A 22,462-nucleotide genomic window follows, 5' to 3' on the forward strand; every position below is an offset into this window, starting at 1 on the left:
ATGGTACAAAGGATCAAGGGCAAGGGTTCCAAAACAAGCGTTAAACACCTTAAAGACGGAGATCACAGTTTGGAAGATGCTTCAGATATTGCAAACCAAGTTGGTGAAACATTAGCTAAACATTCGTCTTCATCAAACTATCGTCCTGAATTCCAGAGGTACCAGAAGTTAGAAGAAAAGAAAATCATTAATTTCAACTCTGACAATGATGAAGACTACAACGAAGTCAACTTATCAACTTCCACTGTGGATGTCGCGGTGGCTGAGCGGGTTAGGCGGCTGACTTTCTGTGTTGGCGATTAGGTGCCTGACTCTGAGGGTGCGGGTTCGAATCCCGGATGGGACTCAACCAAAAATCTGCTAGAATTTGTACTTTACTGAGAAAATGAAATCCCAAATATGACCTATGTTGCATTTGACCACTTTCTAAATGGCATCGTGTAATCGTGACATTGTTACTAATAACACTGCAAATAACACTGATAATAACGTTGATAACAACACTGAAACCACTGACAACATCACTGACAACAAGGTGCTAGACCCTGATGTGACAACCGGCGCTCAATCCCCACACGAGGTCACCGACATTGATAAATAGCGATCTGGCCATGCCCATGATAAAAGTGACAAACTTTCTATTTTGGAACGTTTCTGGATTTGCTAATAAAAGCAATGATACTGACATTACCCAATTTGAAATTGTTGGGCTGACCGAAACTTGGACTATTGATTTCCCATACGAGGACACAAACCTGTTCACAGGGGAAGACCTTCCGGAGGATTAACTCTGCTTGTGTATAGAAATATTAGTCCTTTTGTCAAGTGGTTCCTTAAATCCGACAATGCTATTTTTCTTCTCATGGATAAACGTACATTTAACCTCGACAAAGATATTCTTGTTGCCTGTGCTTATGTTAACCCACCCGGTTCAGTATGGTATGATCAAAAACATTCGAAGTGTGGTGTTACTCTCTTCTTAAATGCTTTAATTGACTGCATTGAAATGATTGATACAGGTATCGATATCATCATAGGAGGGGACTTGAACGCTAGGACATCGTCGCTTCCTGACCACGTTGATGATGATATTGCTGAAATTCTTGGCGAAGAAGGTCTTTCAACTCTTTTCGATAAAGTAAATATAAACAGAGCGTCATGTGATCAAGTTGTAAACAGTTTCGGGCGTGCTCTCGTAAACATGTGTGCAACACTGGGCTTATCAATTCTTAATGGACGCTGTGGATCCGATCGTGGCAAAACAAACTCTTCAATCGCTGTCAAAACTTTGACATTCTGTCGAGAGCGGAGTCATCACATCTCCCGCTATGTTGTACATTGCAATCACGTGACCAAACTCGAGCCGTCGAGACAGCCGATGCAGCATGTGCAGGTCGTGAGAGCTACCTTTTCGTCTTGGATATTGACAAGGCTTCTACGTTTAGGGATAACTTGCTATCACCGGATGCTGTTGACACACTTGACCGATGTACGTAACTCCCGGATGGCATAGATGACGATGTAAAAAGGTTCACCGACATAATATGTGATGCTGCAGAGGACATGAAGCGCTACAAGCGGCCCCGACACACTCGTTCGGAGCCGTGGTTTGACTCAGAGTGCCGTTACAACAGAACCGAGAGGGAACGCCTTCTCAGAGTGTATCACCAGTGTAAAACTGACACAAATTTAGCTACTTACATTCAATGAGGAATAAATATACTAGTCTACTATGTACCAAAAAGAATGTTTACTTTGAAAATCTCAGTGATAAAATTGCATCACGTGTTACAGAAAATAAGAGCTTCTGGTCTAAGCTTAAAGGTTTATCTAATTATTCCAACAATATACCTGATATTTCGATGGAACAGTGGACTGATCACTTTAAGCAGTTGCTTGTGTCCTGTGATACGCCAGACACTACAGATCTACCCGTGTCTGATCCAGCTGACGTGGCCGAGATGACACGCTTTATACTAGACTCTCCAATTACACAAGATGAACTTTTTGCTGCTATCAAAGCGTTAAAGTGCGGCAAGTCCGCTGGAGCTGATTTATTAATTGCTGATTTTTAAAAATATGCTTCATATATCCTAGTACCTTACCTTACAATTCTATTTAATATTATGTTTGAAAATGCACATTTTCCTGAAGCCTGGTGTGTCGGTGTTATTGTGCCCTTACATAAAAGCTGTAGTATCCATACTCCATCCAACTATAGAGGTATATCTCTGCTGAGCGTTATGAGCAAACTGTACACTTCTATTATTAACAATAGGTTAACCTACTGGTGTGATGTATATGGTAAAATCGTAGAGTCTCAGACTGGGTTTCGGCGTGATTGCTCCACTATTGATAACATTTTCGTTCTCCAGTCTGTTATACAAAGGTATCTTGGGAAGAGTAAAATCAAAATATATGGTCTCTTTGTGGATTTTGCCAAAACTTTCGATAGCGTTAAACATATGAAGCTGTGGTCAGTTTTAAAACAGCAGGGTGTTTCTGTTAAAATGATTAGGCTAGTACAGTCTATACATCTATGTACATAAATCTGTCAAAGCTTGCGTTAAACATAACAACGCCTTTTCTGAAAGTTTTCCATGCTCAGTCGGTGTTCGTCAGGGTTGTGTCCTTAGCCCCCTTCTATTTTCTATCTTTATTAATGAGTTGGCAGTTGAAATTGAGCAGAATTCGGGTCCAGGTATACAGCTACATCCTGATATGAAACAGTTGTTTCTGTTACTATTCACTGACGACGTTATATTGCTTTCAGACTAGATCATAGGGCTTCAGACACGTATCGATGCATTGGAGAGGTTTTCCGTTGAATATGGTCTTAACGTTAATTTAGATAAAACTAAAGTAGTTGTCTTTAAAAGGGGTGGATCTTTATCTCGGAAGGAAAGATGGTTCTATAATGGGAAAAGGCTAGAATGCGTCAATTCCTGCAAGTATCTTGGCATTACATTTAGTAGAACTTTGGCTTGGTCTAGTCATTTTATAAGTGCTTCTATTCAAGCTAAAAAGGCTCTGTTTGAAATACTACATTCCCTGAAACATATAAAGGGTGTATCTTCAGATTTGTTCTTTCGCATTTTCGACGCTAAAATTGCACCTATCCTCCTTTACGGTGCAGAGGTGTGGGGTTTTTATCAGAATGACTAAATTGAATCTGTTCATACTCTGGCATGCAAGAAGTTCCTAGGAGTAAAACTAGCAACATCCAACAATATAGCTCGGGGTGAATGTGGTCGTTTTGCTATGTACATTCAGGTATATAAAAGGTCAATTAAGTTTTGGTTGAAATTAGTGTCTATGCCAAATTGTCGTAATCCCAAAAAAAGTTATAATATGTTAGTGCAAGCTTCTAAATCCGGTAAAGATAATTGGGCTACTAGGTGTAAGAAGTTGTACAGTTTAGGTTTTGGGTATGTTTGGGAATAACAAGACGTTATTAATCCAGGTGTATTCTTATCGGAGTTCACTTCTCGCTTGAAATTTGTTCATGAACAGAATTGGCGAACTTCACTCCAAACCGGTTGCAAAACTTTCATATATTCTTGTTTTAAATCTTATCTTTCAAAGGAGTCTTACATAGAGTGTGTAAATGTAAAGTTCAGATATGCATTAGCTCGGTTCAGGTGTTCCTCTCATCAGCTTCACATTGAAACAGGGCGGTATTCAGGTATTAGTAGAAATAATAGGGTGCGTAACATGTGTAAGCTTGGTTAGGTTGAGGACGAGTTTCACTTTCTTTTAGTTTGTCAGTCTTACAAGGAGTTGAGGCAACAATATATACCATGTAAATATTATACCTTTCCAAATATGGAAAAAATTAACATTATAATGTCAACTTCTAATAGTGATCTGATAAGGAACCTGTCTATCTACATCTATAAAGCTACGCTCTTTGGATCAGTATCCCTGTGTTACCTAATGCCACATTTTATTGTATGTACGCCTTGACATGTCACAGCATGTACTGTAGGCCTACACTATTGGAAATAAATGAATTGAATTGACTTACAATACAAACAGGAATATAATCAATTGAAAAGTAAGTATAGTACATATAAATCCTTATTTACAGATGGGTCCAAGGATGGTGGCGCAGTTGCTTGTGCCACTGTCATTGGATCCAGAACGCTATCTTCTAGATTACCAAATAGCAGTTCCATATTTACAGCAGAAGCACATGCCATATTAACAGCCCTAAACTATATTAAAAAACACTCTAAATATAAAACAATATATCATTTATTCAGACTCTCTTTCATGCCTCCAGGCTATTAAAAATGTGTCTTCTCAACATCCACTTTTAGCTGACATTGTTGAATTGTATAATGATCTTGCTACTGGCCAATGTGACATTGTCTTTTGTTGGTTACCCAGCCATGTTGGAATCTCTGGTAACACAATGGCCGATCATGCTGCCAAGGCGGCACTCAACAAATCTGTGACACCGCTTCTCATCCCCTATTCTGATTATAAGGCCGTCATAAGATCATATATCCGAGATCTAATGCAAAAGAAGTGGGACACCCAAGTGGGTATCAATAAATTACATGGAATAAAGCCCTATATCGGTTATACCCACTTGGGTTGTCAGTCCAGATTTGAAGAGGTTGTTATGCGACGATGTCGCATTGGCCGTACGCGATATACTCACGAACACTTGTTAAAAGGTGAGGATCCTCCGTTTTGTATCCCTTGTGATGAGAGAATCACTGTTAAGCATGTCCTGCTTGATTGTGTTGATTTTGCCATCACAATGGATAAATATTTCAATGAGAAAACTGTAAAGGATCTTTTTTATAACGTTAATCATCATTTAGTAGTATTAATTCAAGTTTTAAAGGAAATAGAATTGCTACATAAATTCTGAATATGTTTTTAATATGTTTTGTACATAGATAATATATCTTTTATGCATGGTATTGTAAATTAGCAACTGCGATTGTTAGTGGCTGTACCCTCGAGGGGGGTTGAAGTAGCATAAAATTAATGTCCTCCCAAGAGGGTACGTAAGTCCCCAAAACTTTCAAAGTCAATTTTGCTGAACCATACTTTTTAGTCGTAATGTGTTTGTTGTTTTAAATTCTGGCTAAATATTCCTATCATCGCCAGTGTCTGAAGCGATGGTGTTAATCCAGCCAGGGTCCATGCAGGTAGCAAAGGTACTGTAAGTCCCCATGGACCCTGGCATGGTGATCTACGTTCACGATATGGCTGAAATATTGCCGATGTGACGTTAAATATTAACTCACTCACTCTTCCGTTTGGGGGACATTCCCATCTTCTCAAACACTGTGAGCAGACCTTTCCGTCCGTCTTGATCAAGCTCCATTGTTGTGGTCACAGATAACAACCCTTTAACCTATGTACTCAGCAGTGCTCGACTTGATGCAAATTACAACTTCACTGTCAAGTACCGTCCCGGAAAAGCCAATATTGATGCAGACACGTTGTCTCGCTTGCCAGATCATGATGATGATGTTGAAGATGAGGAAATATCTCAGGAGTCTGTGAGAGACATTTGTGATACCATCCATGTCTCAAGTTTGGTTGAAAGTCTATGTGTTTCTCTATGAACATAATTGAAGAGGATGTGGAGCTTGAGATGTAGAGCTAGAACTTTAGCACTTTTGAGGGATAGATTCTATTGGCCTGCGATGACAAATGATGTTGAAGCACACTTGCAAGGATGTGAACCCTGTCTTCGAAGGAAAACACCTATAAGCCGAGCTCCAATGGTAAACATCCAGACATCAGCACCGTTGGAACTTGTATGTATGAATTTTCTGACGCTAGAACCGTCAAAAAGTGGGTTGGAGCATGTTCTAGTCATAACTGACCACTTTACCAGATACGCCCAAGCATATCCAACAAGGAGCATGTCAGCCAAAACAACTGCTGAAACATTCTTTACCAATTTTGTTGTTCATTATGGTCTACCAAGGCAGATCCATTCAGATCAAGGAGCCAATTTCACAGGTAAAGTGATGCAGGAACTGTGCCATCTGTTGAAGATTGAGAAGTCTCAAACTACGCTATACCATCCTATGGGCAATGGTATTTGTGAGCGCTTCAATCGAACACTCTGTAACATGCTAGGAACACTGGATCCAGATCAGAAAAGGAATTGGAAAGCCCATATAGGTCCTTTGGTAGATGCCTATTATTTTGCAGGACATGAGACAACATCAACATCTCCTTTTTTATTCTGATGTTTGGAAGACTCCCTAGATTACCTGTTGATCTGGCTTTTGGATTGGACAGAGAGACGGGTAGTTCCAAGACAAGTAGTCCCAAAATCCAGACAAGTGATCCTTAAACCAAGGAAAAGATCATCAACATCCCTGAAAGCCACATCAGTAAAATCGCACCAGGAAGTTGACAGTTCTTCAGATGAACATGACTCGGATGTTTACTCATATTCATGTCATGATCCAGTGTTCACTGTCTCAGCAGTGGACGGGCCAGCTGAAGTTCAGGCAGTGAGAGTAGGAAATGGCGAAGCTAGTGTTGTCCATGATGAGAGGGAGGAAGAAATGTCTGAAGGTGCTGATTAGCCAGATCAGACGTCAGCTGCAGGTGACGATTTCAGCAATGAAACATCTGATGAAGAGGGTCAGCCAGCAGAGAGGGAAGTGCCAACTCCAGCCCCACGACGTTCAGGCCGAACCCGAGTTCAGCCGAGATGGATGTGGAGTGGAGATTATGTTCTCTCTGCGGTAGCTACACCAGACTGGTTGGTAAGAGCAGATTCTCTACTCTTTTGCCTCTGTGGAAATGTTTGCTCACCAGACAGAGAAGTTAACTGAGGCCATTCTGGATGTTGTCACTGGTAAATAATAATGATGGGGACATCATTTGTTGGCCAGGGGAAGTGTGTGGCAGGTATGAAGTCATGTAAGATTTCGTTCATTTGAAGTTGTCATTGTCTATAGTTTTAACTCAAGTAGTATCCTTTTTAAATGTTAGACTATGGTTATTTTTAGATCTTGCCTAGTCAATTGCAGGTATAGGGAGTGTCAAGAGATTGTGTCATCGCTTGTGTTGTGCCCTTTGATTTTTTTTACCCTTGTGTCGACTGGTTCTTTTAAAAACACAAAATACTACTTGCATGTCAGCCATTACACGTCACTTCAGTTCGATCGCGTTTCAGAGCAACAGACTACTAACATCTCAGATCTAAGGTAGGAACAATGTTTCAAGTACTGTATACATGTGTTGCACCAAATAACAATATTATTAGTATGCAGTATTATTCACAAATAAGGCCAATGCTTATAGGTGTGTTGAAATGTACGTTTGAATATTTGTTCATATTGCACTGAATCGTTTATGCATAGGTTATTCTGTGTGCCGTAGTTCAGTGACTTAACTGATAATGCACTAAAGTTGTAAATTTCATTGAATGGCCATGCAAATGATGAATTCACACGGTCTGTATAGGACCCTCACGTATAGCCATGTTATTGTCACAGAGCTATATGCTTTGGATTATATATATATATATATATATATATATATATATATATATATACACACACACACACACACACACACACACACACATACATATTTAGAATATTGTTCTTGGCGATTCAGTCATCGTGTTAATGGCAATATAACTATTACCGCATTACTGAATGTGCGTCTGTTCGTAGTGTTTTTATATTACATTTATCTCTTATATGTTAGAAATGATATGCGAGATGGAATGATTGTCTATAATTATTTACATTTATATGTTTATCCCGAACTTGGTATTTATTCTCCAAACATGTGTTTAAGGGTGTCTGTCAATAAAGGTATAGATCCCACAACCCGTAATCAGTGTCTGGTCGTCACTATAGCCATTCACATCTCGGTTACATTATCAAAATTAACAACTAAGCTAGTACTAATTTCGTCAAGCTCATGTCAGACTGACGTGATGTTCCACAGTATATCTCAGAACAGTCTACTCAGACAGATACAGCTCAGTCTACGCAAAAGATCGTATCTCCTTCGACTACAACTCCTTCACAGTCTGATAGAAACGATAAACAAACTCTAAAATCGAAAATCAAGACAAGGCCAGAACTTCGAAATCAAATCGAGCACCAAAGGGGTCAGATAATAAAACCAAATTGTTTAACAAGTTTGGATCCCTTGAGGAAATGGATCTATTGGATCACATCCATCCCAGGGCACATAGCTTGTCGCCCTCAAAGAAAGCGCGGGGTAGATCCCCAATCAAGCCACCCAAACGATAATGTCTTCCAGAACTATAGTACAGTGGAACTGTAGAGGATTAAAGACAAATTTTAATGATTTACATCTTTTAGTTCAAGATCTGGCACCATCAGCATTTTGTCTGCAGGAAACTTATTTGAAACAGACAGATAATTTTAATCTCCGTCAGTTCGATGCATATCACTCTTTCTTACCTCCAGGTGACAGGGCCACTGGCGGAACTTCAATCCCCGTTAAAGCAAAATGTTATTCATAGCCCACTAACACTTAAAACTAATCGTCAAGTCGTTGCTGTAAGACTCACTCTTCATACTGCATTTACAATATGTTCGTTGTATATTCCGCCTTCTCACTCATTTAACCTTTCTGATCTTCAAACTCTCTATGATCAACTTCCGAAACCCTGCATTGTAATGGGTGATCTCAATGGCCATAATCCACTCTGGGGTGGTACAAATACTAACACTAACGGTAAAACACTGGAGGATTTTATTTCCAATAATGATTTGTGTATGTACAATTATGGTTCGAGCACTTATCTGCATCCTGCTACTCTTCTCTGGATTTATTTCTTGCAGACTCTACTGCGCGCATTGAGTTTGAATGGTCAGTCCACAATGACCTCTGTGGAAGTGATCACTTTCCAACGATACTATCAGAAATATTTCCAACTCATTCGCCATCTTACACAAGATTGGTCCGAATTTCAAACTTTATGCACATCTAAACTACGACCCGAATGCTTTTTGGATATGGCTGATCCTATTTACGTGTTTTCCGACGTTTTAACTGAAATTGCTGATGAGTGCATACCCAGGTCCTCTACAGCTCCACATGTACGGAAGCCATGGTTTAATGCAGACTGCAAAAATGCTAGAAAAGCGAGGGAAAATGCAGAGAAATATTTCCGTCATCACCCAACTGTCCACAATTTAAAGAAATTTAAAATATTAAATGCGAAGGCACGTCGTACCTTTAAGCAAAACAAACGGCAATCTTGGAAACACTATATTTCCAAAATAAATACACGCACGCCTATGTCTAACGTGTGGAACATGATTCAGAGAATAAAAGGCACAGGTTCAAAATCGGCCGTTCACCATCTTAAAGATGGTGATAATTTAATAACTTACACATCTAAAATTGCAAATAATATTGGCGAAACTCTTGCCCAAAACTCATCAGCAGCAAATTATGTTCCTGAGTTTCAGAGGTATCAGAAACTTAATTTTGATTCCAATAACGGTGAAGATTATAATGAAGTGTTTTCATTACATAAGCTATATACAGCTCTTAAGCAAGCTCATGACACTGCAGCGGGTGATGACAACATACATTATCAGCTATTGAAACACTTGCCTGAACCATGGCTTATGGCACTTTTAGATATATTTGACCAAATATGGACGTCTGGGGAATTTCCTCCTCCATAGCGTAATGCCATTGTAGTCCTAATACCTAAACCTGGTCGGGATCATAAAGATCCGTCGAAATACAGGCTGATATCTCTTACTAGCTGTGTCTGTAAAACAATGGAACGTATGGTGAACAACAGATTAACTTAGCATCTTGAAACCAATAATCTGATAACAAACATTCAATGTCGTTTCAGGAAAAATCGTAGTACCATTGAACATTTGGCACGTTTAGAACCCTTCGTTAAAAATGCTATAGTAAGTAAACAGCATGCTGTATCGATTTTCTTTGATCTCGAGGAAGCTTATGATACGACCTGGAAGCATGGCATTTTGAAGGATTTACAGGATTTTGGGTTGAGAGGCCGTTTGCCTCTTTTTATGTCAGAGTTTTTAAAACACAGACAATGTCAAGTCCGAGTGGGTTCAACCCTGTCTGATCATTACAGACAGGATCAGGGTGCCCCTCAAGGCAGTATTTTGTTTGTCACTTTATTTAGTATTAAAACTGTTTATCCAAGATTTAAAATGATTGAATTGATGGATCACTTTTTGTGGATGATTTTAATATTTCCCGTCGTGGTAAAAATATGCATATTATTGAACGGCAGTTGCAGTTGTGTTTTAACAAAATAAATAAATGGTGTCTTGAAAACGGTTTTAAATTTTCTAAGTCCAAAACTAATTGTATAACTAATGTTTGCAGAAAATATCAGCCGCATAAGGACCTTCAACTATCTTTAAATGGCACTCCTATCAAAGTTGTAAAGGAGACCAAGTTCTTGGGTTTAATTTTCGATTCTCATTTGACCTTCTTACCACACATTAAATGCCTTAAAGCAAAATGCCTGAAGGCAGTAGATTTGTTGAAAGTTGTTTCCAACTCAAAGTGGGGAGGGGACCAAACTACCCTCTTACATCTATATCGATCACTCGTCCGTTCAAAAGTCGAATATGGCTCCACCGTATATGGTGGAGCCTGCAACAGCAACCTTAAACTTCTTGATTCTAGCCACCATCAGGGCTTAAGACTTTGTCTTGGGTCTTTCAGAACTTCACCCATTAACAGACTTTACATTGAGGCCGATGAACCATCTCATACACAACGTCCTATAAATTTATCCTTACAATACATTACTTATTTATACTCTAATGAACCTAACCCTGCATATTACTGTGTGTTCAGTCCACTTTATGAGGATTTGTACGACAAGAAGCGTTCTCTTGTTCCGCCTCCAGCGCACAGAATTAAACCCTTTCTTTCTTCGGCCGGCGTTGAGCTGGAAAACAAAGCCCCCACCGTCTTCTTTCTTCTCCTCCTTGGCAGTCGGTTAGACCACAAGTCGACCTAACACTAACTTCATTTAAAAAATCAGAAACTAATGAATTACAATATAAACAAGAATATAATCAATTAAAAACTAAATATAGCAATTACAAACCCTTATTTACAGATGGTTCCAAAGACGGTGGTGCAGTAGGTTGTGCCACTGTCACCGGATGGAGAACAATATCTTGTAGAATTCCAGATAACAGCTCTATTTTTACTGCAGAAGCAAACGCCATATTAACAGCTTTCAAATATATTCGAAAACACCCTAAATATAAGCAGTATATAATCTATTCCGACTCTCTTTCTTGCCTTCAGGCTATTAAAAATATTTCTTGCAAACATCCACTTTTAACAGAAATTATTGAATTGTATAATGATCTTGCTACTGGCCAATATGATATTGTCTTCAGTTGGTTACCCAGCCATGTGAGAATCTCCGGTAACACAATGGCTGACCTTACTGCTAAAGCAGCTGTCAACAAATATGTGACACCACTTCTTATTCCTTATAGTGATTATAAAGCCACCATTAGATCTTATATCCGTGATCTGATGCAAAAGAAGTGGGACACCCAAGTGAGTATAAATAAGTTACATGCAATAAAACCTAATGTTGGTTATACATTGTTCAACATTAAGAGCACAGTATGTCAAGACGAGTAACATGAAGCTGAACCGATGTCTGATGGGCAACCAATGTAGATGTCTGAGAATTGGCGTTGTGTGACAATTCTGTCTGGAGTGGGTGACGACACAAGTATATCATTTTGTACCCTCACAAGGGCTGTTTCAGTGCTGTGAGATTGATTATAGGCCGACTGAAATATTTCAGTTAGTCTGTGATCATTGATGTGTGATTGCACTCGGGAGAGAACAATTTTTTCCATGATTTTTGAAAGGAAACTGAGCGTAGGGTCTTGGAAACATCTGGACCTAGAGTGTTTGATTCCGATTATCTGTGTCTTTACGTGACAGTTTTGACTGGCTGACAAGGAAGTTCACTTTATTTCCACAGGTTTGAAACGGCTGTCTGTATACAACCAGTCCGGTAGACCGCCATGTCGTTTCTTCATCATAAAAATAGTAATATCCTTAACTTATTTTATCCGGTATATTTATGTCATATAATCCATAATTTCTTACCAAAGCTAACATATGTTGAAGGAGCGTCATATATATCACAATGTATATCAACGCGTATCAATCTCCCGAGGAACATGAGAGTTTGTTGTTCTGTGTACGACTGTGTGGAAATGAGTCCCAAACAACCTCCGGCAATAGATGACCTGGTCCGTTGAGGTAGACCTTGCACGTTTTTGCAGAAATATTGTTGTACTAATTCCAATATATCCATTACAATCATACACAGCGCATGGTGGACTTACATTTCGCCAAATACGTACAGCATGTAAGGGATTAAGACCACCACAATATAATCCATAATTATGATTAACATTTACAAGAAATCGCAGTTTCTCACATACCTGGATACTGCGAGCAGAGGATGATCGTGATGTACAGACGATCACACCGACATAATCAACACTTCATTTCATTCTGATAATGTAGAACTTTCAACAGAGACTGAATCCCTTTCGTAGTACACCTAAGAAGTGTGGTGTCACCTAGAAGAATACCTGGTGTATTATCCCACGGGAGACTGTTACGAATGTGTATTTTCCGTATATTTTGTTAATAATTCAGTAATAATTATTATTGGGTCAGAACATCTAGTGTTTTGAATAATAATTTTGATTGGTCACATTTCGATTAATAAATGGTCAACACTTTTAGGATTCTGGTTTTCCGGAAATTATCTGATCTTAGTTTTCTATGTGTTTACTTCCGGGAGACATATTCGAGGGCTTTCTACAGTGTTGGCGATGTTCGTAAGTACCCAAACGTTCGGGAAATGACTGAGTATTTACAAAAAGGCTGGTTGCCCTGTTGAAGGCAACACACATTCACATAACTATCAGACCGATCGCTGTGTTTACATTCTGCATAGTTGATCATCTCTCGTACTGAGACTTTGGTGAGTGTGCTATATTATATCTTGTGACCCATTTCCTTAAATCTTGTCTCATTTGTATTGAATTTGTAATCAGCATTGTGACTATTGACTTGTGACTTTGTATACCTTGCTCTCGTTGCATAATAATACAGAATTTGAACGTTTACGACTTGTCTTTGTTCTCTTTTCCTGGTTCACAGGGAATTTCTTACATAGTTTGTCACCGTAAATTCTTAACTGTAACAAGACACAGAATTATTGAATTAATACAACACATAAATAAAACAAAGCGTAAAGATACAGGCTGAAAAAATACGACCTTGGCCAACACCCTGACTTACATGGAAAATGTTGGATAAGTGGCCACTACGCTTAACATAAGATTGCATGGATGAACACATAATATAGATAAGACGCCACAGTTTTCCGGTTATTCCAAAATGATGCAGTCTATTAACAATCAATTCAGCCAATTTTCATCAAAAACCTTTTCATTGCCCACAAACATACAATTCACTGTAGATTCTCTTTTCGTATAGTTAGATATACCTACACGTAGCACAAGCACAGTAATCGCTGCACCAGTCGCCCGTTTAAAATCCAGATTGAAAGGGGTGTAGAGAGGCTTTGTATTCTTCTGCCCGCTTTTCATTTCTACAGAGCAGAAGCCTTTCAAGTACTTTACCAATGACAGAGGTAAGCGTAATCTATCTATTATTAGAGGGGTTATCCTAACTTTACCATATCCTTTGTGTACTGGTAAAATGCGACCAAGATTAGATATCTGAGCACTATAGTCAAATGAGATTATAGCGTTATACAACGTAAGGATATGAGGAGATCTTCCCGCACATTTAACTTCTTCGTTTGAAATTGCTTTTGAAGTTAGGATGCTGTGTTCTAATGATACGCTTCGCTTGTTTATTTTGTACATAGTCACTATTACTTAGTTTTCAATGTGAGACCCATTCCTTATGAGCAGCTCATATTGAATTATGATAATATTTAAGATTATCATGTTTCCAGTAAAGTTCAAGGTGATAATGCGGGAGAGTGTCGTAAGGAAAATGTTCATGACGTTCATCATGATCAGTTTTGTCTATTATCACAGTACCGGTGTTGCTTCGGCACCCACTCACGACAGTTGACGTTTTCTGGTCAGAAACAGTCTTAATCTGCTGTGACGCCAGCAGCGTTACTGGAAACAGTTATCCTGATGGTGTAGGCTGGGTTGTATCTGCTGCCCCAGTGTTTTGGCATGACAATGTCCGTGACAGTAACGCCACCCACAATCTGATGTGATAGCACAGATACTTACTTACAAATAGCATCCTTCACGACGTCAGCATGAACATTATTGACCACAAATCGCCCGTTCTTACTTCTGTACACACCAGTGAATGCACGCCTCACATTTAGATAATATTGTACATAGTTATATCCGGAATGGTGACAATATTCGGAATGGTGAGAATATTGGTGATAATGTTGAAGATGAGTGAGTGAGTGAGTTAATATTTAATGTCACATCAGCAATATTTCAGCCATATCGTGAAGAGAACATTTAACATTGAGATGGAATAAGATGTACATTATAAAAACGTGCCAAGGATGGACAGTTATAATACTAGGATATCGCAGATATAAACATAAAACTAGCATGAAAAACTAGAACATTGTAATTAAAGAAGACAATACAATATAAAACACCTAGCTATAGATCGTGACACCAGAAGCTATAGCATTATCTTTTTAATAATATAAGCTCTCATTTAATTATTGCATTTTAAAAAGAATTAGATTTGTTAAATGAATTGTAAATAGCCCGTGTTTTATATTGTATTGTCTTCTTACAATGTTCTAGGGACCATGGGTTCTTACAGTACTTTGCTACCTGCAAGGACCCTAGATGGATTTACGTCGTCCCTTCAGCCGCTGGCGAGTGTACGACATGCTAGCCAAAATTAAAATGACAAGAATACTACGATTAAAAACTCGGTAGACTTAAATTTACATTGAATGTATTGGGACTTACGTACCCTCTCAGGAGGACAATACTTCTACAATACTTCAACCCCCTTTGACGGTACAGCCACTAACAATCTCAGTTACTAATCTAGTTACCAATAATAAACGAAACCCCATCTAGTTACAATTCATTTAACAAATCCAATTCTTTTAAAAATGCAATAATTACATGATATCGTATATTATTAAAAAAGATCCTTCAAGGTTCGTGATGTAAAATAGTTATCCCTTGTGATAGAATATTCAACACAGTCCAGCAATAATTTTACAATACTTCAACCCCCTTTGAGGGTACAGCCACTAACAATCTCAGTTACTAATCTTAACTACCAATAATGAAAAATATCTATCTACAATTCATTCAACAAATCCAATTCTTTTAAAAATGCAATAATTAAATGAGAACTGATATTAGTAAAAGGGTCCTTCATATTACGTGATTTAAAATAAGTATCCCTTGTGATGGAATACTCAATGCAGTCAAGCAAGACATGCTTGACCGTGATTCTTTCATCACAAGGGATACAAAATGGAGGATCCTGTCCTTTCAATAGGTATTTATGCGTATATCTGGTATGACCAATACGACATCGTCATAATGACATACGACATAATGACCTCTTCAAATCTGGACTGACAACCCAAGTAGGGATAACCAATATCGGGTTTTATTTCATGTAATTTATTGATGCCTACCTGGGTGTCCCACTTCTGCATCAGACCACGGATATAAGATCTAATGTTAGCTTTATAATCAGTGTATGAAATAAGAACTGGGAATGCCTACCTTCCTTTGTAACCAACAGAAGACGATGTCGTATTGGCCAGTAGCAAGGTTATTATACAATTCAATAATTTCAATTAAATTTCAATGTTTACAAGAAATATTTTTAATAGCCTGAAGGCAAGAAAGAGAGTCGGAATAGATTATATACTGTTTATGTTTAGGGTGTCTTTGAATATATTTAAGAGCCGTTAGTATGGCGTTAGCTTCAGCTGTACAAATAGAACTGTTGTCTGGTAATCTAGAACATAGTGTTCTGGATCCAGTGACAGTGGCACAGGCCACTGCGCTACCGTCCTTGGACCCATCTGCAAATAAGGATTTTTAATTGCTATATTTATGTTTCAGTTGATTATATTCTTGTTTATATTGTAATTCATTAGTTTCTGATTTTTTAAACGTGGTCAATGTCAGGTCCACTTGGGGCCTGACCAACTGCCAAGGAGAAGAAAGAAGACGGGGGGGGGGGAGCTATTTTTTCCAGCTCAATGCCTCCCGAACAAAGAAATGGTTTAATTCTATGTCCTAGAGGCGGGGCGAGAGATGTTTTGCTGTATAAATCCTCATAAAGGGGATTGAAAACACAGTTAAATGCAGGGTTAAATTCATTAGAGTATAATTTAGTAATGTACTGTAAAACTATCTTCATACGGCGCTGTTCAAGAGATGGTTCATCAGCCTCAACATAGGGACTGTCAACAGACCTGGACAGAATCTAATAGTTTTAAGTTGGTTTTGCAGGCTCCACCATATACGATGGAGCCATAATCAAGTTTAGAGTGATCGATATAGATGGAGAAGGGTAGCTTGATCCCCTCCCCATTTAGAATTTGAAACCATTTTCAACAAGTCAAGTGCTTTCAGGCATTTAGTTTTAAGGGATTTAATATGCGTCAAAAACGTTAAGTGTGAATCAAAGATTAGACACAAGAAGTTAGCTTCCTTCACAACTTTAATTTCCCGTGTGGACCCGGGACAGAATGTGTCCACAGCACCCCATTGCTGGTCGTAAGAGGCAACTAAATTGGGCAACCTGTTTGCCGTGGGTTGCGTCCCGTGTCGGTGGAGGAATGGAACCTGGTGGTTGAGGGCATTTGGGCTTTTAACTGCTTTCCATTTGCCCAACACACCACTTTGGCCCTTACTTCACCTAGACGGGTGGTAGAACTGGCCCAGTTCTATCAATCGGCTGGTCACGCCAAGCCCTGAGCTGCAACTGTGTATGCTCACAATTTATGACATTGTTCATTTTATGTTTCATGCTTAGTCCTATCTTGAGACTGTTATTTCAAATGTATAATGTTATGTATGTTTTCGCCTAGAGTCGTAAGCCCAGAAGGCGGTGGCTCATGGGCCAATCAGGTGGAATAATTACTTTTATATTATTCTGCTTGAGTATATCATCCGGGTATCCTTGGTGCTGCAAGCTGGAGATCCGCTTGTTTTTAGCATTGTCCTTGTGATACTCCGTGGCGGGTAGGGAGCTCGGATGATGAAATCTAAACCCTAAACATGGCTTATGAAATCCCCACCAAAAAAACCAAACGTCCTCTTGAAAATGATGTTGATGATGATGACCTTCGACCGTCCAGAGCAATTGACTTTTGGCCACGCTTTCTTGTGATTGAAACTGTTGACAAAACACCTCTAAAACTGAACCCGTTTGCATTTGCCAAAGGTATTCAAGGTATTGCCGGGGAAGTTAAGAACATTAAACGGTTACGTTCAGGTGCACTGCAGGTTGAGTGCGGGAAACGGCAGCAATCAGTCAATTTGTTGAGTACAGAATCGTTTGTTGGCATTCCAGTTAGTGTTTCTGCTCACAAGACGTTAAACACGAGCAAAGGTATCATCAGAGACCGTGATCGGTTATTTTCTCACATGACAGAACTTGACATCGCGACTGAAATGAAAGACCAAGGTGTACTCTATGTAAAACGATTTTCAACACGTCAAAACAATTAAACTGTTCCAACAACTACCTACCTGTTTTCCTTTTCGTCACCAACTGCTCCCAAGTTCTTGAAGGCAGGTTACTGTAATATCACTGTTGACACCTACATTCCCAATCCGCTGAGATGCTTTAAATGTCAGAAGTATGGCCATGGTGTGAATACGTGTACATTGTGTGTTGTGTGTGCTCACTGTGGTGAAAAGACACACACAACTGAAGATTGTACAAGTACTTTTAAGAAATGCACCAACTGTTCAGGTGATCATTCCTCTTTCTCTAAAGAATGTCCAATTTGGAAAGAACAAATGCAGATCAACAAGATCAAATTTACCCAGAACATTAGTTTTTCTGATGCCAAGAAACTTGTACAGAGATCTGAGCTGACAGAAAGTTATGCTTCAGTAACCAAAACACCAATCGAGCTAAGCCCTAAAGTATCTAAATCAACCACAAGCTGCCAAACAAACTTGACTTGGATAAAAGGCAACTCTCCACAGAATCTATATCCTGCTACATCATCTCAAACTGCGGAGTCAATACCTAGTACGTCAGAGGAAGTATCACAACCGTCATCTAATCATACGTCGTCTTCTCAATCAAGTTTACAGTCTCAGTCATCATCGGATAGTCAGCAAGCTGTGAAAAGCAAAACTAAACTGAAGCACGATGCTCCCAAAAAGCAACGTGGCAGAGCCCCAAAAGGCTCGGAAAATAGAATTCAGCTATATAACAAATATGGATCTCTCGAGGACATGGACGTCTCCGAAAACGTCCATTCTAGGGCCCACATTTTGTCGCCCTCAAAAAAAGTTCGGGGTAGATCCCCAATCAACCCACCTAAAAGATAATGTCTTCCAACATTATAGTACAGTGGAATTGTAGAGGATTGAGGACTAATTTTAATGAATTACAGCTATTAGTCCAAGACTTTGCACCATCAGCTGTCTCTCTACAGGAGACGTACCTCAAACAGACAGATACTTTTACTTTACGTCAGTTTGATGCATATCATTCTTTCTCACCTCTGGGTGATCGAGCCACCGGAGGATCATCGACCCTTGTTAAGCAGAATGTTATTCACAGCCCAATAACACTACAAACTAACCTTCAAGCCGTTGCAGTGAGACTAACTCTTCATATTGCTTTTACAATATGCTCACTGTATATTCCGCCTTCTTCCACACTTCATTTGTCTGATCTTCAAGCTCTTTATGATCAACTTCCAAAACCCTGCATTATAATGGGCCATAATCCACTCTGGGGTGGTACAAATACCAACACTAAAGGTAAAACAATGGAAGATTTTATCTCCAATAACGATTTGTGTATATACAACGATGGTTCGAGTACTTACCTGCATCCTGCAACTGGCACCTACTCTTCTCTGGATTTGTCTCTTGCAGACTCTACTGTACTTAATGGATTTGAATGGTCAGTCCACAATGACCTTTGTGGAAGTGATCACTTTCCTACGATACTATCAGGAACTTCTCCAACTGATTCTGCATCTCACACACGATGGAATTTTTCCAAAGCAGATTGGTCTTTATTTCAAACCTTATGCACATCTAGACTAAGACCCGAATGTTTCTTGGATATTGCTGATCCTATTCAGGTGTTTTCTGATGCCTTAAATAAAATTGCTGATGAGTGTATACCAAGGTCCTCTACAGCTCCACATGTACGGAAGCCATGGTTTAATGCAGACTGCAAAAATGCTAGGAAAGCAAGGGAAAAGGCAGAGAAATATTTTCGTCAACACCCAACTGTCCATAACTTAAATAAATTTAAAATACTAAATGCGAAGGCACGTCGTACCTTCAAGCAAAACAAACGGCAATCCTGGAGGAACTATATTTCCAAAATTAATTCACGAACGCCTATGTCCAAAGTATGGAACATGATTCAGAGAATAAAAGGCAAATGCACAAAATCGGCTGTTCACCATCTTAAAGATGGTGAGAATTTAATTAAGGATAAATGTAAAATTGCAAATAAAACTGGCGAAACTCTTGCCAAAGATTCTTCATCAGCAAATTATGTTCCTGAGTTTCAGAGATATCAGAAACAACAGGAAAAGACAAAACTTAATTTTGAATCAAATAACGGTGAAGATTATAATGAAGTGTTTTCATTACATGAGCTACATACTGCTCTTGAGCAAGCTCATGACACTGCAACGGGTGATGATAATATACATTACCAGTTACTGAAACACTTACCTGAGCCATGCCTGGTCACACTTTTAGACATATTTGATAAAATATGGACGTCTGGAACATTTCCTCCTTCATGGCGTAATGCCATTGTAGTCCCAATACCCAAACCTGGCAGGGATCATACAGATCCATCAAATTATAGACCGATATCTCTCACTAGCTGTGTCTGTAAAACCATGGAATGTATGGTTAATAATAGACTAACTTGGTATCTTGAAACCAATAACCTGATCACAAATATTCAATGTGGTTTCAGAAAAAATCGCAGTACCATTGATCATTTGGTACGTTTAGAATCCTTCGTGAAAAATGCTATGGTCAATAAACAACATGCAGTATCGATTTTCTTTGATCTCGAAAAAGCTTATGATACGACCTGGGAGCATGGTATTTTGAAGGATTTACATGACTTTGGGTTGAGAGGCCGTCTGCCTCTTTTTATATCAGAGTTTTTAAAAGACAGGCAATTTCAAGTACGAGTAGGTTCTACCCTGTCTGATCATTATAATCAGCATCAGGGTGTTCCACAAGGCAGTATTTTGTCTGTCACATTATTTAGTATTAAGATCAACAGTTTGTCGAAGGTTTTAAACGATTCCATTGATGGATCACTTTTTGTGGATGATTTTAATATTTCTTGTCGAGGTAAAAATATGCATACTGTTGAACGACAACTACAGTTGTGTCTAAATAAAATAAACAAATGGTGTCTTGAAAACGGCTTTAAATTTTCTAAATCCAAAACTAATTGTATACATTTTTGTAGAAGATATAAGCCGCATAAGGACCCTGAATTATCTTTAAATGGCTCTCCCATCAAAGTTGTCAAGGAGGCCAAGTTCTTGGGTTTAATTTTCGATTCTCATTTAACCTTCTTACCGCACATTAAATCCCTCAAAGCTAAATGCCTGAAGGCACTAGATTTGTTTAAAGTTGTTTCCAACTCCAAGTGGGGAAGGGATCAAACTACCCTCTTACACCTATATCGATCACTGGTCCGTTCAAAACTCAATCGTATATGGTGGAGCCTGCAAAAACAACCTTAAACTTCTTGATTCTGTCCACCATCAAGGCTTAAGACTTTGTCTTGGGTCTTTCAGAACTTCACCCATTGAAAGTCTATACGTTGAGGCCGATGAACCATCTCTTACACAACGTCGTATAAAACTGTCTACAATACATTACTAAATTGTATTCTAATGAATCTAATCCTGCGTATAACTGTGTGTTCAATCCGCTTTATCAGGATTTGTATCACAAAAAGGCTTCTCTTGTTCCACCTTTTGGTCACAGAATTAAACCATTTATTTCTTCTGCCGGTATTGAGCTGGAACGTATATCGCCTTCCCGTCTTCTTTCTTCTCCTCCTTGGCAATTAGTTAGGCCACAAGTTGACCTAACATTAACTTCATTTAAAAAATCAGAAACAAATGCATTACAATATAAACAAGAATATGATCAATTAAAACATAAATATAGCAATTACAAACCCTTATTTACAAATGGATCCAAGGACGGTGGCGCAGTTGCTTGTGCTACTGTCATTGGATCCAGAACAATATCTTCTAGATTACCAGATAATAGTTCTATTTTACAGCAGAAGCTAACGCCACATTAACAGCTGGTCATGCTAGATATACTCATTCATACCTATTGAAAGGTGAGGATCCTCCGTTTTGCATCCCTTGTGATGAGAGAACCACGGTCAAGCATATCCTGCTTGACTGTGTTGAATTCACCATCATAAGGGATAAATATTTCAATGTAAAAACAATTAAGGATCTTTTTAACACCGTAAGTTCTCATTTAATTCTTGGATTTTTAAAAGAAATTGATTTCATCATTGAATTTTGATTATTATGTTCTGTAGATAGGTGCATTTTAATTCATGGTAGTTTAGATTAGTAACTTGAATTGTTAGTGACTGTACCCTCAAAGGGGGTTGAAGTACCGTAAAATTATTGTCCTCCTGAGAGGGTACGTAAGTCCCAAAACATTTCCTGTACGTTTAGACTTCCACTGTTTTTAATCGTAGTATATGTGTATTTTTAATTTTTGGCTAGATGTGTCTAAATTGCTAACAGCTGAGGGGATGATGTAAATCCAACTAGGGTCCATGCAGGTAGCAAAGGTACTGTAAGTCCCCATGGTCCCTAGTATGGTGATCTACCTTCGGTTGTTGGCAATCTATAGCCTGATTTTATGTTGTATTGTCCGAATAGTGATACTATTTTTAACTTTCCACACTAGTTTTAATCATACTTGTGATATTCTAGTTGTTTTACTGTCCCTCGTTGACAGGTTTTTATAGTATCGATATATTTCACTTCAGTATTAAACATTCTCGTCACGATATGGCTGAGATATTGCCGATGTGACGTTAAATATTAACTCACTCACAACTTTAATTAGCGTGCCATCGATTTAGAAAATTTAAGCCCGTTTTCAAGACACCATTTATTAATCTTGTT

The 22,462-nt window shown here is 38.7% G+C and overlaps 1 pseudogene; it reads left to right on the plus strand.

The window, feature by feature from the left end:
* LOC137277690 (uncharacterized) lies at nt 1–6,501 on the plus strand (annotated as a pseudogene).
* The last annotated feature ends 15,961 nt before the right edge of the window (nt 6,502–22,462 follow it).

This window comes from Haliotis asinina, chromosome 1, assembly GCF_037392515.1.
Source record: "Haliotis asinina isolate JCU_RB_2024 chromosome 1, JCU_Hal_asi_v2, whole genome shotgun sequence".
Classification (NCBI taxonomy): Eukaryota; Metazoa; Mollusca; class Gastropoda; order Lepetellida; family Haliotidae; genus Haliotis; species Haliotis asinina.